This window comes from Otolemur garnettii, unplaced genomic scaffold (assembly GCF_000181295.1).
Source record: "Otolemur garnettii isolate 467f Iridium unplaced genomic scaffold, OtoGar3 scaffold00058, whole genome shotgun sequence".
Taxonomy (NCBI): Eukaryota; Metazoa; Chordata; class Mammalia; order Primates; family Galagidae; genus Otolemur; species Otolemur garnettii.
The window spans coordinates 8,177,486-8,191,110 of record NW_003852453.1 but is presented as its reverse complement, the minus strand read 5'-3'; positions in this window follow the sequence as shown (position 1 = coordinate 8,191,110).

Sequence of the window (13,625 nt, the reverse complement as noted above, 5' to 3'; positions counted from 1 at the left end):
AGAAAATAAATGAAGATAAACTACTGTAACCAAGAAATACAGGAGTGCTTGCTCTTGATGAAAGTAAACATGAAAGTTAAGAGATGCATCAAGGAAACAAATTAGCTAAAAACAAAACACATCAAAACAAAATGAAAAAGGCTCTATTAGCCAAACTAAGGAATCCCAGCAGCAAATAGAAAAAGAAAAACACAGTAAGAAAACAATACATCAACAACAAGAAGAAAAAAAAGAAAAATAAAAAGTATTCATAAGTATATATATATATATATACATATTTAAGCATATATACATATGGCGGAAGAGTCCAATTTTAGTAGGAATACATTTGCCAGGATACCAGGTGGCTCTATGGCCTTAGAGGGATAGATAACACAGATGGTAAGGTCTCCTTAGTTCCCAGGCATAGACCTGCTTCCAAATTTAGTTATCCATGGTGATTGCCTGATTATTTCCTTAGCATTCAGACCCTGATGTGTTGGGGTCTTAAAGTTCTCCAGAATTCTTCAGAGGCAGGTCTCATGGCGCCCCCTGACAACAGTTTCCATTTGGTACAGGAGTCCTGAGCCTGTCAAGAGTGGAGGACTGATCCAGGCAGGAGGAAATAAGACGGCTGTATCCTAGCAAGAGGCCAACCCTCCTGAGCTTCTCCAGACCTTTCCACAATGGCCGCTCAGGGCCGTGGAGACTTTCCCACTATGGCTGTCACACCCACTGCCAACGATGGCAAATCTACTCCAACCAGCACTCAAATCTCGCTGTTGTACACTATTTGGTTGTTCCCACTCTTTTCAGCTTTCCTGTCAACTCACAGCTTCCCACAAAAACTGCTAAAAAGCTTCCTCTTGTCTCCGGGTCCTTGTGAGAGTCCAGACGGCTTGCAAAATCTTGCCTAGCGTGTCAGATCTCCACCACTCTGCTTCATGCACTGTGTACATGATATCACTAACTTGCTGCGCACCCCAAGCCCCAGCTCCAGGCGAGGTCCTGGCCCCAGGTATGAATTGACTTTGCTCCCTCCCCAGTTGATGGTTGCTCTGGTTAGCCATTTGCTTAGTGTCCCCGTGAACAGATTTTTAAAAGTATTGCTAAAATGACAGATTTTAATTTAACTAATAATTACATTAAGTGAAAATGATTTAAACACACCAATTAAGAGATTGTCACATTGGACCAAAAAAATAAAATAAAAAATAAAAAGAGCAAGACCCAGCTAAATACTGTATCATGGAGAGTCGGGTCCTACTTTCTGATGATTGACTGCTGATAGATTTTAAGCCTCAGCTTACTTTTGACCCCTATGCTCCACATCTGAAAAGCTGATGAAAAAGCCTGGGTGTTTCCTCCTTTGGTACTTGCAGAAGATTCAAATCATGAGAAAGTTTATCAGGGCCCCAGTGCAGAACCTTCATGACACAGCTAATCATCCTGTCTGAGACAGCCTCCCAGAGGTCCATGAGCCTCAGAGAGATGAAGAAACAGCATGTTTTTTCTTTTTGGTTTAGAAAGAAGGGGTGACACTGTAGAGCAGGGATAAACAAACTACAGCCTCCACCTCTCAGGCTATGGGTTATTCAGGGTCAGGACCCAAGTGAAATTCATGTTTGTGGATCTCCACCAGATGCTTGGCAATGGGACTCACTTGGCAGATGGCTAGCCAGATGGATCTTTACACAGACGGGGACATCAGCCACTGGCACTCCATGGATAGTAGCTGTAAGCCCTATAACAACATCAGAGATAATCATGCTGAGGAGATAGGGAACCACAAGCCCTGCTGATAAGGAGTCATAAGACTTAACCACAGTCTCTCATAAAACAAGAGGTAGTAGACAACCAGCTAAAAACAGCTAGAACCAAGATAGAGACAGAAAGGACGTCAGGTTAGCCTCACTGCTCATTATACGTGAATTATATTGCATTAGTGCCATGACACTTGTAAAGACTCTCAGAAGTTCCCCTATATGGTTTAGAAGGGGAAGGGGCCCTCAGTTCTAGGAACCACTCAATTCTTTCCTGGAAATGAATAATCATCCTCTTTCCATTTCACATACAAGTAACCAAATTTAGAATAAGACCCTGGAAACTTACAATGGACTACTCTCTAGTGCTCTGAGAGACACCTGTGGCTCTGCCTGTGGAGCAGCCTTCCTTCTGATTCTTTGTACTTCAGTAACTTGCTTTTGCTTTACTAGGCTGGATTGCTCTTGAATTCCTTCCTATATGAAGCCAAGAACCCCCTTGACCTTCCTGTATAAATAATAATGACTAAAAGTCACTGAATGTTTATTACATTTTCATTATAAAGTACTTTCCATACTCAGTCAACTAATCTTCACAGAAATTCTATGAAATGAATAGTCCTTACCAACCCCATGAAAGTCATCACAAGGCCCAAGAAAACACAGTCAATAAGTGACAGATAGGGCCAGGTACATAATATTCTGTGCAAAATAAAAATGTTGAGCACTTATTTTAATAATTACAAGGAATTTCCAGACAGCATCATCACAGCATTACAATAGTGTGTTACCATGCAGTTGTCACGCCCAGGAGGACAGCTCTGGTATCAGAGCTGAGATATGAACCTGATAGGAATCTGGACCTAGAGCCTGATTTCTTACATACAAAGCTAGTTTTCCTCCTCACTCAGGACAGTGTTTAAACATCCTTGTCTGAGTCTGTCCTGATCTCTAATTTCAGGGACCTGACTCTGGTCAAGGGCACCATTTTGGCTGACAATTCTCTTTTTCCCTCTGTGGATAATGTCTGTATAGCCACACCTGCTTCAGGGGTGGACCCATGACCACAATCCAGGGTCAAGGCTCTCAGCAAAGTCCCCAGGTAGTGGTGACTGTGCCTTTAGAGAATCTTCCAGGGAATACATTATGGCTGGTGTCCTGGCACCTCTAGAGTTCTCATCATGCAGGGACCATTTAGGTGGGAGCCTCCCAAATCTTATTCCTCCTTCCAACAGAGAGGCTCAATGCTTTCTGGCACAGGTGGCTTCCTTGCCTCCAAAGCAAAACAAATCCAGTTTCTGGCACCTCAGAAATGCTCAGGCAACTCCACCTACATAGCATTTCTCTGCAAAGAGTGTATCCTTTGCCCCTCACCTGTGCTCACTTAAGAATCCTAAATAAAAAGCAAACATAAAACTGTTTTTCCTCTCTATGCTTATAGTCAGTCTAAATACCTTACTTCTGATGCCAGACCAGGGAGGGGGTCTTTCCCACGCATCAGTTCTCCAGTGGATGAGAACTGAGTGTCCTCCAATTTCATTCATCTCTGACACTATCCACCTCAGGACAACATCACATCCTCAGCCACACACCACGGCTCCCATGTGATCTGCAAATGGTGGTAACTGTGAAGCCAGCTCACTGTGCACTGGTCACCTACTTGCCTGAGTCTGGTGAGACAGAACAGCCCCTTGCACAAGTTCCATGTAGTGGCCTTATTACACACAGGCAGCAAGGGACAACAGACACCTAGGGTTCTGTTGGCAACCTAAAGGCCAAGGCTCAGGAAAGGCCCCTGTGGTAGACAAAGTCTTATCTGCATGTGTTCCCACTGCAGGGAATCCCTGAACGTCAGTCTGTCCTGGGTGTTATACTTTGGGGGTGGAAGTGCTAAAGGACATCCTGATTTTAGGGGTGGGGGACCAAAGAAAGAGCCTGGGTTATTACAGCCAGTCCCTCAATCTCAATTCTGTGTTTCTAGAACATTCTACAGATATTCTCCAGAACTGCGAGTGACAGAAGAGGGAGAGTGGGCCTTCAGTGACCTGTATTCCTGACCAACTGCCTATTGATTGAGGCTTCGCACAATCATCTCCTTGGCTGTGATCGTTTTCTAGAATAACTCACAGAACTCAGAAAACACTTACGCTTTTTGGTTTATTTTAAAGGCTTTTCCAGAGGGTGCAGATGAACAGCAGTAAGGAAGACACAGAGGACAAGGTATGAGGCATGAGGCCCAGAGCTTCCATTCCCCCTCTGGGGTGCAGCACAACCCAGCACCCCTGTGTTTTCAGGAACCTGGAAGCTCTCCAAACCCTGTCCTTATGAGTTTTTGTGGAATTTCCTTACATAGGCATGACCGATTGAATCATTTGCCGTAGGTGATCAACTCAACTCAACTTGTAGGCCCTTTATCCTCCCCAGAGGTCCAGCTCCCATGGTGCTGAAAGTCCCAAACCTCTTATCATGTGGTTGGTCCCCCTGGCAGCAAGCCCCTCCCTCCCCCACTGGGGCTGTCTTGCAGCCCCCGGCCACCTGTCCTCTCATTAATATAGGGAGTAGCAGGGAGTCCCTTCGGCCCATCCAACCTTTAGTAGCCCTGCATTAAAACCTATCTTTTGTCTCTCATGTGGGTTGGGCTCACTGGTCTGTTGTCACCACTCTCCACCCCACAGAGCCAGAGTGGCCCATCTGGAAGTCTACAGATTTTCCCACCTCTCTATATACTGGCCTATTTCCTCATGATTTTGGAGATTCACTCATTAAGAGAGTCTGCACTTGACTTGGTTTGATTAGTGGCCATGTGCTAGTTCTCAGCCAAAGCTTTAAGAGGCCTTGAACGTGTCTCCTTGCTTTCTTGAAATCACATGATTTCTGTGTGAGTAAGCCCAAGCCACCTGCTGGAGGCTGGAATCCTAGGTGGAAGGCAGCCATCCCAATGGAGGCTAAGACCACCAGCATCCAGCTGAGCCATTCTACTGTTGTTGAGAATTTAGGCAGTGCATTACTCTGCTTAGGCCATGAAAACAAAGTCCCTAGACTGAGTGGTTTACAAAACAGAAATTTATTTTTGTATGGCTTGGAGACCAGAAGTTCCAGACCCATGTGCTGGTGAGGTCTCTCTTCCTGGCTTGCAGACTATAGCCTTCCCACTGTGTCCTTCATAGCCTTCTTTTCACTGCAACAGAGAGAGAAAGCTCTGCTGGTTCTTCTAACCATGAGGACACTGCTTCTACTGGTCAGGCACCATTATGAACCATCTAACCATAACTACCTCCAGAAAGGCCATATCTCCAACATAAGGCTTCAACATAGGAATTTGGGGGGGGGGAATATAATTCAGTCCATAATAGTCTCTAGTTTTAGGCTAGACTATTATCTCGACTATTATGGAACTTGTCTTTTAAGACCACATGTGAGTGTGACTGTATGCCTAGGAGTGGTTTGATGGGCTATGGGTTATGCATGTGTGCACTGTAGCAGGATGTTTTCCAAACTAATTGTTCCAGTTTGGCCTCCTGCCAGAAGAGTAGGAGTTGCTTTATATTGTTGTCAATAGCTAGCACGATGGTTAATGTTGTATGTCAACTTGACTAGGTACAGGGATGCCTTAATGTCTAGGGAAGTTTGTTTCTGGATGTGTCTGTGAGAGTATTTCTGGCATGGGGGGGGATTGGTGTGGGTCAGTGGACTGGGCCAAAAAGATTTTCCTCAAAGTGGGTGGCACCATCCAGCTGGCTCAGGGCCCAGTTGGACAAACAGGCTAAAGCCAGGGGTGAGGGTGTCAATTCTCTCTTTTTTCTCTCTCTCCCCATTTTCAAGTAGGGTGCCTTTTTTGTTTGTTTGTTGAGACAAAGTCTCACTTTGTCACCCTGGTTAGAGTGTCATGGTGTCATATAGCTCACAGCAACCTCAAAGTATTGGGCTCAAAAGATCCTCTTGCCAGAGTCTCCATAGCATCTGAAACAACAGGTGCTCACCACAAATGGCCTGGTTACTTTTTTAGAGAGGAGGGTTTCACTCTTGCTCAGGCTGGTCTCTAACTCCTAAGCTCAGGCAATCCACCTACCTTGGCCTCCAGAAACGCTAGGATTACAGGCTTGAGCCATCACACCTGGCCTTTGGGATGCCTTTTTGTCCACCTGCTTTGGGACATCAAACTCCAGATTCATTGGCTTATGGACACTGGGACTTGCAGCAGAGTCCTCCCACTGGATGCTATACCCTCAGCTTCTTTGGTCCTGAGCTCCTGTACTTGGCCTTAGCTAACTTTTTGCCTTTTCTGGTCTTCCAGCTTACAAATAGCCTGCTGTGGGACTTCTGTGCTTCAATGAGCACGCAAGTCAATTTCCCCAGTAAATCTCTCATGTATTTTGTTGTTTCTTTTTCTATGGAGAAACTCATACTAATAGCATTTTTAGAAGAAAAGATACACTTTTATTCTTCTTCATTCTTGTAAATTCATTCATTAATTTTACTGTATGCAACAATGGATTTAAAGACGTTCAATTCTGAAAATAAGTTTCTCAATGGAAAAAAACAAATGGACTGTTGCTGTGTAGTTAGTAATAAGAGGGCGGGAACAACCCTGTCCATCATCACCACCACTAGCTGTGTGGCCCATGGATTGATGTCATCAGCAGTCATTTTTCTTGCAACCATTTCCCCAAGCTTCAGGGAGATTCTTCCTTTTGAAATTCAAATCTTTGGAAGGAAATCACATAATGTTGACATCTGCCAAGGTCCTTCTGATGCTCTGTTGTAATTCAGTGGTCAGAGTCTTCAGGGTCAGTCCAGTGGTAGGACTGACAGAGGCAGGGAGACTGTGGGCTAGTTAGTCCTGGGGGGAGATCTTAGGGGAGAGAGATGTAGTCCCTACGAGTGCTAGTGGTGGATACCTGCACCTTCACTTCCACAGGCACTAGTTCCCCTAAATCAGAGCGTCTTCTCTGTCTCCACTCTGCATTCTCATTTATTGGAGGGGGGGGTCTTCTCTGCTTTGCACTAACTCCCACATTCCCTGCTCTAAAACCAGTTTTCTTTGCCGACTTTTCAGCTTCCAAAATGTTATCTCCTCTCTTGGTGTGTACACATGTGCTTTTGTACCTTTAACAACTTTCTTTTGTTGTGGGGCGAGATCAAGGACCACCAACTCAAATTATAATTTCAAAAGGAGTGTTTTATTAACCATGGGGCAGTCTCAGCAAAGTCTAAAGCAGACTAAGTGAGAGAGCATTGAAGGGTCTGAAGTTGGGGTTTTCTAGTTTAAAAGTTGGCAATGAGACAAACAGGTGATCTGAAAGTTAGCAATTAGAAGCAAAAAGAAAGTGGGCAAAAGAAGCAAAAAGCAAGAATGGGGTCACGATGACCTCTTTTACAGAAGCAAACCTTATAATTTAGCGGTTTAGCCAATAGGCAACATAAAGGGCAGTTAGATAACAATAAAGTAACATAATGCAGATTTAGTAACTAATGGATACAATTTTTCACAGCACTTAGCTCATTAACTCTCATGATGACAGTTGTTGGCCCATTCATTCTTATCTTGTCTGTTCCGGCCTGATCCGGACTGATTTAAGAGGAATGGTACTTGGCATCACTTCATTTACCTCCATTTCCCTTTCTCCTACCCAGGGGGTGGTGGTGTGAGGCCACTACGAGGCAGTCGGCTTCTATCTTATGGGGGTGATGAGGCAGCTGGCACCCATGAGGCTGCTGGCACCCATCTCACTTTTACTGTCATTTTTTGGTGAGGAAATGGCAATGGCCTGGTTCCTTTTCTTTTGCAGGCAGTGGTGAAATGCTGTTTTCACATAAACATTCAACAACAACATTTTTGTATAGTTTTGGCAGTTACATTGCATCTTACAGCATGAACATTCAACTAATCATTTAATCATTTACTATGGCTCATTATTCAAATTGCATTATAATTTTCACTATTGTCAAATTCACAGGGATGAGCAGCTGTTACATATATCTTTGGACCTATTCAAAATTCTTTCTGGAGGACAATGTTTTAAAATATAAGTTGTTTATTATTTAGGCAAGGCCAACAGATCAGTACACAACTGTCACTGAAAAATAGTTTGTTGCTCAGAAATCCAGGACAAGGGGACATGCCATGCCATAGAGAAGAGGGGCACATGGAGTCCAGTCAGAAAGTGCTGAGCCAGGAGAGAGGACAAGCATCTTTATTGTGTTTTCTATGGGAAGGAGGAGGTGAGGCAGAGTAAACAGGCTTAAGATTGGCTAGTTTGAATAATTTTGGTGAGGTCTGGGGCACTGGAGCTGTTTCATGTGAAGCCCGCCCTGGGGTGTTAGGGAAGATAGCTGTGGTTCAGCCCCTGAGGGCCCATAAAGGAGATAGTTGGAGGTGGGGGCTCTGGCTGGGTCAGTCTGTGTATGAAAGGCTCACTATCAGGGAGTAGTTTACTGTCTCTAGAATTTATCTAAGCCTAGGAGGAGCAGTCCCTCCAGGGTCATCAAGACCCCCAGATGTCAAGGCATTAGAATAGAAAAAATAAAAATCATGGTTAATACAGTGAGGGCAAAAGAAATGCCCCTTTTCAATGTTAGCATAGAGTTTGCCAAATTTCCTCCAAGAAAGCATGAACAAACTCATCTTCCTCATCAGTAGTTCCTGATTTTCCATACTGTTCCCAACCCCTTGGCTACTACTTAGGGCAACTAAGTTAGGAATAAGAACCATGCCTGAAAACTAGAGAGTGGTTGCCAGGTATGTTTTCTGTCTCTTATTACCATAGTGTCATTTGGTGTCCCAGTAATATATTTCAACATGTATACAATGTATTCCTATTAAAGTTGGTTCTTTCTGATATATATATATAACATATTATTATATTATGTATAGTTAAAGAATTACTATTTCTTTTCTTTACTTTGATGCTGAGGCTGCTGCTGTTTTTGGCCTTCTGAGAGACCTTTTCTTGTCTTTTTTGGTCTGTTTTGTTTTTGCTAATTTGTTTGGTTGATTTTATACTTACCTTCCATTTTAACTTTCTTTTTCTTTTTTTTTTTTTTTGGACAGGGCTGGGTTTGAACCCACCACCTCTGGCATATGGGATCAGCACTCTACTCCTCTGAGCCACAGGCACCACCCCCTTTTAACTTTCATCAAAAGAAGGGTTTCTATATTTTTGGTTATGGTATTTCAGCCTCTTTAATTCTCTCTATTTCATTACTCTTTTTCCTCTCTCTTGATTGAGACTTTTCTACTTTTCTCATCTTTCTCACATAAATTGCTCATACAATAGCTTAGATATCCCCTCCTTTTTGTGGCCTTTCTTTTTTCTTTCCTTTTTCTTCCCCCTTTTCTCTCCCTTATTTGATACAATTGTATCTTTAATTTCTTTTTTTTTTCCGCAGTTTTTGGCCGGGGCTGAGTTTGAACCTGCCACTTCCGCCATATGGGGCCAGTGCCCTACTCCTTTGTCCACAGGTACCGCCCTATTTTTAATTTTTATCTATTCATATATTATTATTATTATACATATTTTTTTATTTTCTCTGAGTTCTGGGGTGGCACAGCTTTGGTCTGGCTGGGAGATCATGGCAGTAGTGTGGCTCAAGGAGGCCAAGAGATCATTGTTTAGGGAATGCTTCCTCCCTTGGCCCTGGAAAGACAATATTGGGAAGTTCACACAGCAATTTTTTTTTCTTTTTCTATTTCATGTTTACTTATTTTTCTCATATTTTCTTTTTTCTCCTTTCTATCTCTTCCTGTTTGGGGCAGAGGCTTTGCTCAGGCTGGTAAGGAGATCCTGATTACCCGCCCAATGCAGCCTTTCAAAATCCTTGAGTTGCAGGTTTGGCCTTAGCACCATGCCAATCAATACCATTTCTCCTACCACTCTCATTCTCTCTTCCTGTCCTCTTTCTCTCCTTTTTAAAAATTCTTTTCTTTCATCCTCCTTCCTTTTTCTTTTATGTTTGTTTTTCTTGTTCACTTTTTTTTTCTTCTTTCATTCCTTTCCTCTGGTTTCTTCCCACTTGGCCTTTACCCTTCTCTTCCTTTTGGTCTTATCCCAAGAGGCCACTTCAACACTTAAGTTCTGAGACAAGGTAATTTAAAGCAAAGGAGGACAAGGAGGTGAACAAGAAGAAAGCCTACATGAGGAAGAACCAAGAGGAAAATCCAGGCAACATGAAAAACAAAACAGAATAACTCCTCCAAGGGACCATGATGCAGCTACTACAGAAGACTCCACCTATGATGAATTAATGGATTTGACAGAAATGCAATTTAAAATATGGATGACAAAGATGTTAAAGGGAATGGATGAGAAACTGGAAAGACAGAACTGAATGATGGATGAAAGATATGTAGAATTTAGAAAGGATATGATAGAGCTTAGGGAAATGAAGGAGACAATCAGGGAATGTAAAGATGCAGTAGAAAGTATCAAAAATTTGATTATACCGTGGACAAGAAAGAACCTCAGAGGTAGAGGATAAAGTTCTCGAGTTAACTCAGGTAGACAAAGAGGCAGAAAAGAAGAAAAAGAAAGCAGAAAAGTCACTCAGGGAACAATAAGACTTCACAAAGCACTCAAACATATGAATAATATGGATTCCAGAAGGGGAAGAAGATTGTCCCAAAGGAATGGAAGCTTTACTAGAGACTATCATAAATGGAAACTTTCCACGATTTACTAAGGTTTCTGACACACTCCTTTTAGAAGGATATCAAATGCTGGGTCATCTCAACTCAAAGAGAGCTTTTCTAAGACACAGTGTAATAAACCCATCAAAAGAGAAAATTTTGCAAATAGCCAGGAATAAGCCCAAACTGATCTGCAGGGGCAGAGCCATTAGGATAACAGCAAACTTTCCAACTAAAACTTTCCAAGCCAGAAGAGAATGGTTATTCACTTTCAATATTCTTGGACAAAATAATTTTCACTCCAGAATTGTGTATCCTGCAAAACTAAGCTTCAAAACTGATGGGGAAATAAAATCTTTTGTGGATATGCAAACACTGAGGAAATTCACCACATCAAGACAAGATCTACGGGAAATACTTAGACCTATTCTCAACACTGACCGTCTCAATGGACCACCAGCAAAGTAAAGACCCAGAAGCTAAAGGTCAAAACTTAGCTTCCACAAAGGCAGAAAGGATAAAACTATACAATAGGTTTTCCCAAAATAACATGAATAGAACTCCACAACACTTATCAATTCCCTCAATAAACGTCAAGGGACTGAATTCACCAGTGAAGAGTCACAAGATGGCTGACTGGTGAGAAAAGCAAAAACTATTCATATGCTTCCTACAGGTAATGCACCTAGCCTTGAAGGACTAATTAAGACTTAGTGTTAATGGCTGGAAAAAAGTATTTCAAGCAAATGAAAATCAGGAGGGGTTGCATCTTATTTTCTGATTCAAATAGATTCAAAAAGCAACTAAAGTTAAGAAAGGCAATGATGGATACTTCCTATTGGTCAAGGGAAAAATATAAGAAGAAGACATTTTGATTTTAAATATTTATGCACCTAATTTAAATGTTCCTAGATTTGTAAAACAGACCTTGATTGATCTGAGCAATATGATATCCCATAACACTGTAATAGCTGGGGACCTTAACAAAACTCTGAAGGAGTTGGGAGATCCTCTAAACAGAAACTAAACAAAGACACAAGGTACTTAAATGTGACCTTAGATCAAATGAGGTTAATAGATAAATACAGAACATACCATCCCAAAGCTAAAGAATATACATTTTTCTTATCAGATCATAAAACATATTCCAAAATAGATCCTATCCTAGGATATGAATCAAATCTCAATAAAATTAAAAGAATAGAAATTATACCTTGTCTTTTCTCAGACCCCATGACAATAAAAGTGGAAATCAACTCTAACAAAAAAATTCATCCCTACACAAAGGCTTGGAAATTAAAACAACCTTATGCTGAATGATAGTTGAGTCCAGGAAGAGATAAAGGAGGACTTTGTTAAATTCCTCCAGCATAACAACAATTAAGACACTAGTTACCAAAACCTGTGGGATACAACAAAAGCAGTCTTAGGAATTCATGAACCATCCTATGTAATTGGAAATAGAAGAACAATCTAATCCCAAACCCAGAAGAAAAAAAAAGAAATAACCAAAATTAAATCAGAGATGAATGAAATTGAAAACAGAAGAATCATTCAGAAATATAATTAAACAAAAAGTTGGGTTTTTAAATAAAAATAATTAGAATCAAGAAACCTTTGGCCAGATTAACTGGAAACAGAAAAGTAAACCCTCTAATCATTGCAATCAGAAACGATAAAGGGGAAATAACAAGAGATGGGACAGATAAGAGAGATGTCATTTTTGACTACTACAAGAAATTCTATGCCCAGAAATTTGACAATGTGAAGGACATGGATCAATACTTGGAATCACATCCTCTCCCTAGACTTAATCAAGAAGAAACAGATCTCTTGAACAGACCAATTCCAAGTACTGAGATCAAAGAAACAACAAAACATCCTACAACAAAAAAATGCCCTTGTCCACATGGCTTCATACCAGAATTCTATCAAATCTCCAAAGAAGAGGGCAGCACCTGTAGCTCAAAGGAATAGGGCCAACAAGGTCGTCCTTCATAGCCACTTCTATTCAACATAGTACTGGAAGTTCTAGCTAATACAATCAGGCAAAAGAAGGAAATAAAGGGTGTCCAAATGGGGGCAGAGGAGATCAAACTCTTTCTCTTTGCCAATGATATGATCTTAAACTCAGAAAACCCCAAATACTCAAGCACAAGACTCCTGGAAGGGATCAAAAAATATAGTAATATCTCAGGATATAAAATAAATGTCCACAAATCAGTAGCCTTTGTGTATACCAATAATAGCCAAATTGAGGAGCTAATCAAGGACACAAATCCCTTCACGGTAGCTTCAAAAACTCCCCCAACACACACATATGACCTGTTTACTAATGGTGAGCTCCTTGAGAAGTTGAAGCCTGTCGCAAAGTTACCTTTGACACTCAGCCAAGTGTCAGGCACTTTGACAAATGTTCTGAGACTCTATAGACACATGAATGGGTAGATGTTTATAGCCAGGGACTTTGGGGAGAGGGGGTTTCATTTTTACCTTCTGTCCAAAAATCCTTACTCTGAGAGGTAGCAACTTCCCTGACTCTGGAGGTGTGTGGCAGGAGGCTGGGCCAGCTGGCAAGAACATTGTAGGCATCAGAAAGGGGCTGGATGGCATTTAAGATGCTTCCATGCTTGAGAGTCTAGAACTCTGAAATGAGTTGGATTCTAAGTTACCCAGCTGAGCAGTTTGTCCTAAGCTACCCACTTGGGCTGTGACTATTTCTGAGCTTGTTCTGAGGACCCCAATCCAAAGCTTCCCTCTTACCTGAAGGCCCCTGCCTGCTTGCACCTGCCTTTGGAAAGTTCACAGTCCATTAAGGTTAGAGTCTCAGAGAGGAGAAATCATTAAGCAACAAGTTGCATGGTTAGTTTATGGCTCTGTGTAATCTGAGAGTTTGTTTACATAGAAAAGGGCTGGACTCTGAGTGGGCGTGGCTTGGAGGTCCCAAAGAAGTCCTTGGTGATCTTGGAAATTGCAGATAGCTTTTCTCTTATCCCTGAGTAGATCCCTGGACTGTGAGTGCTCAGGCTCTGAGCTGGAAGGCACAGTCTCTCTGAGCAGCACCCAGTCTTCCCAGGCCCTGGGAGCCCCTGCCCTTCCAGGATGTGGCTCTGTGCTCTGTTCCTGGCCACTTTCTCCAGGTTCACAACTTTGGGTGAGTCTTTCTGAAATACAAATATCAGGGCACTTTTGGAAATCCTTGTCCTGAGCCTACATGGACCCGGGTGCATATAAGGGAAAGGCACGACAAGTCTGGT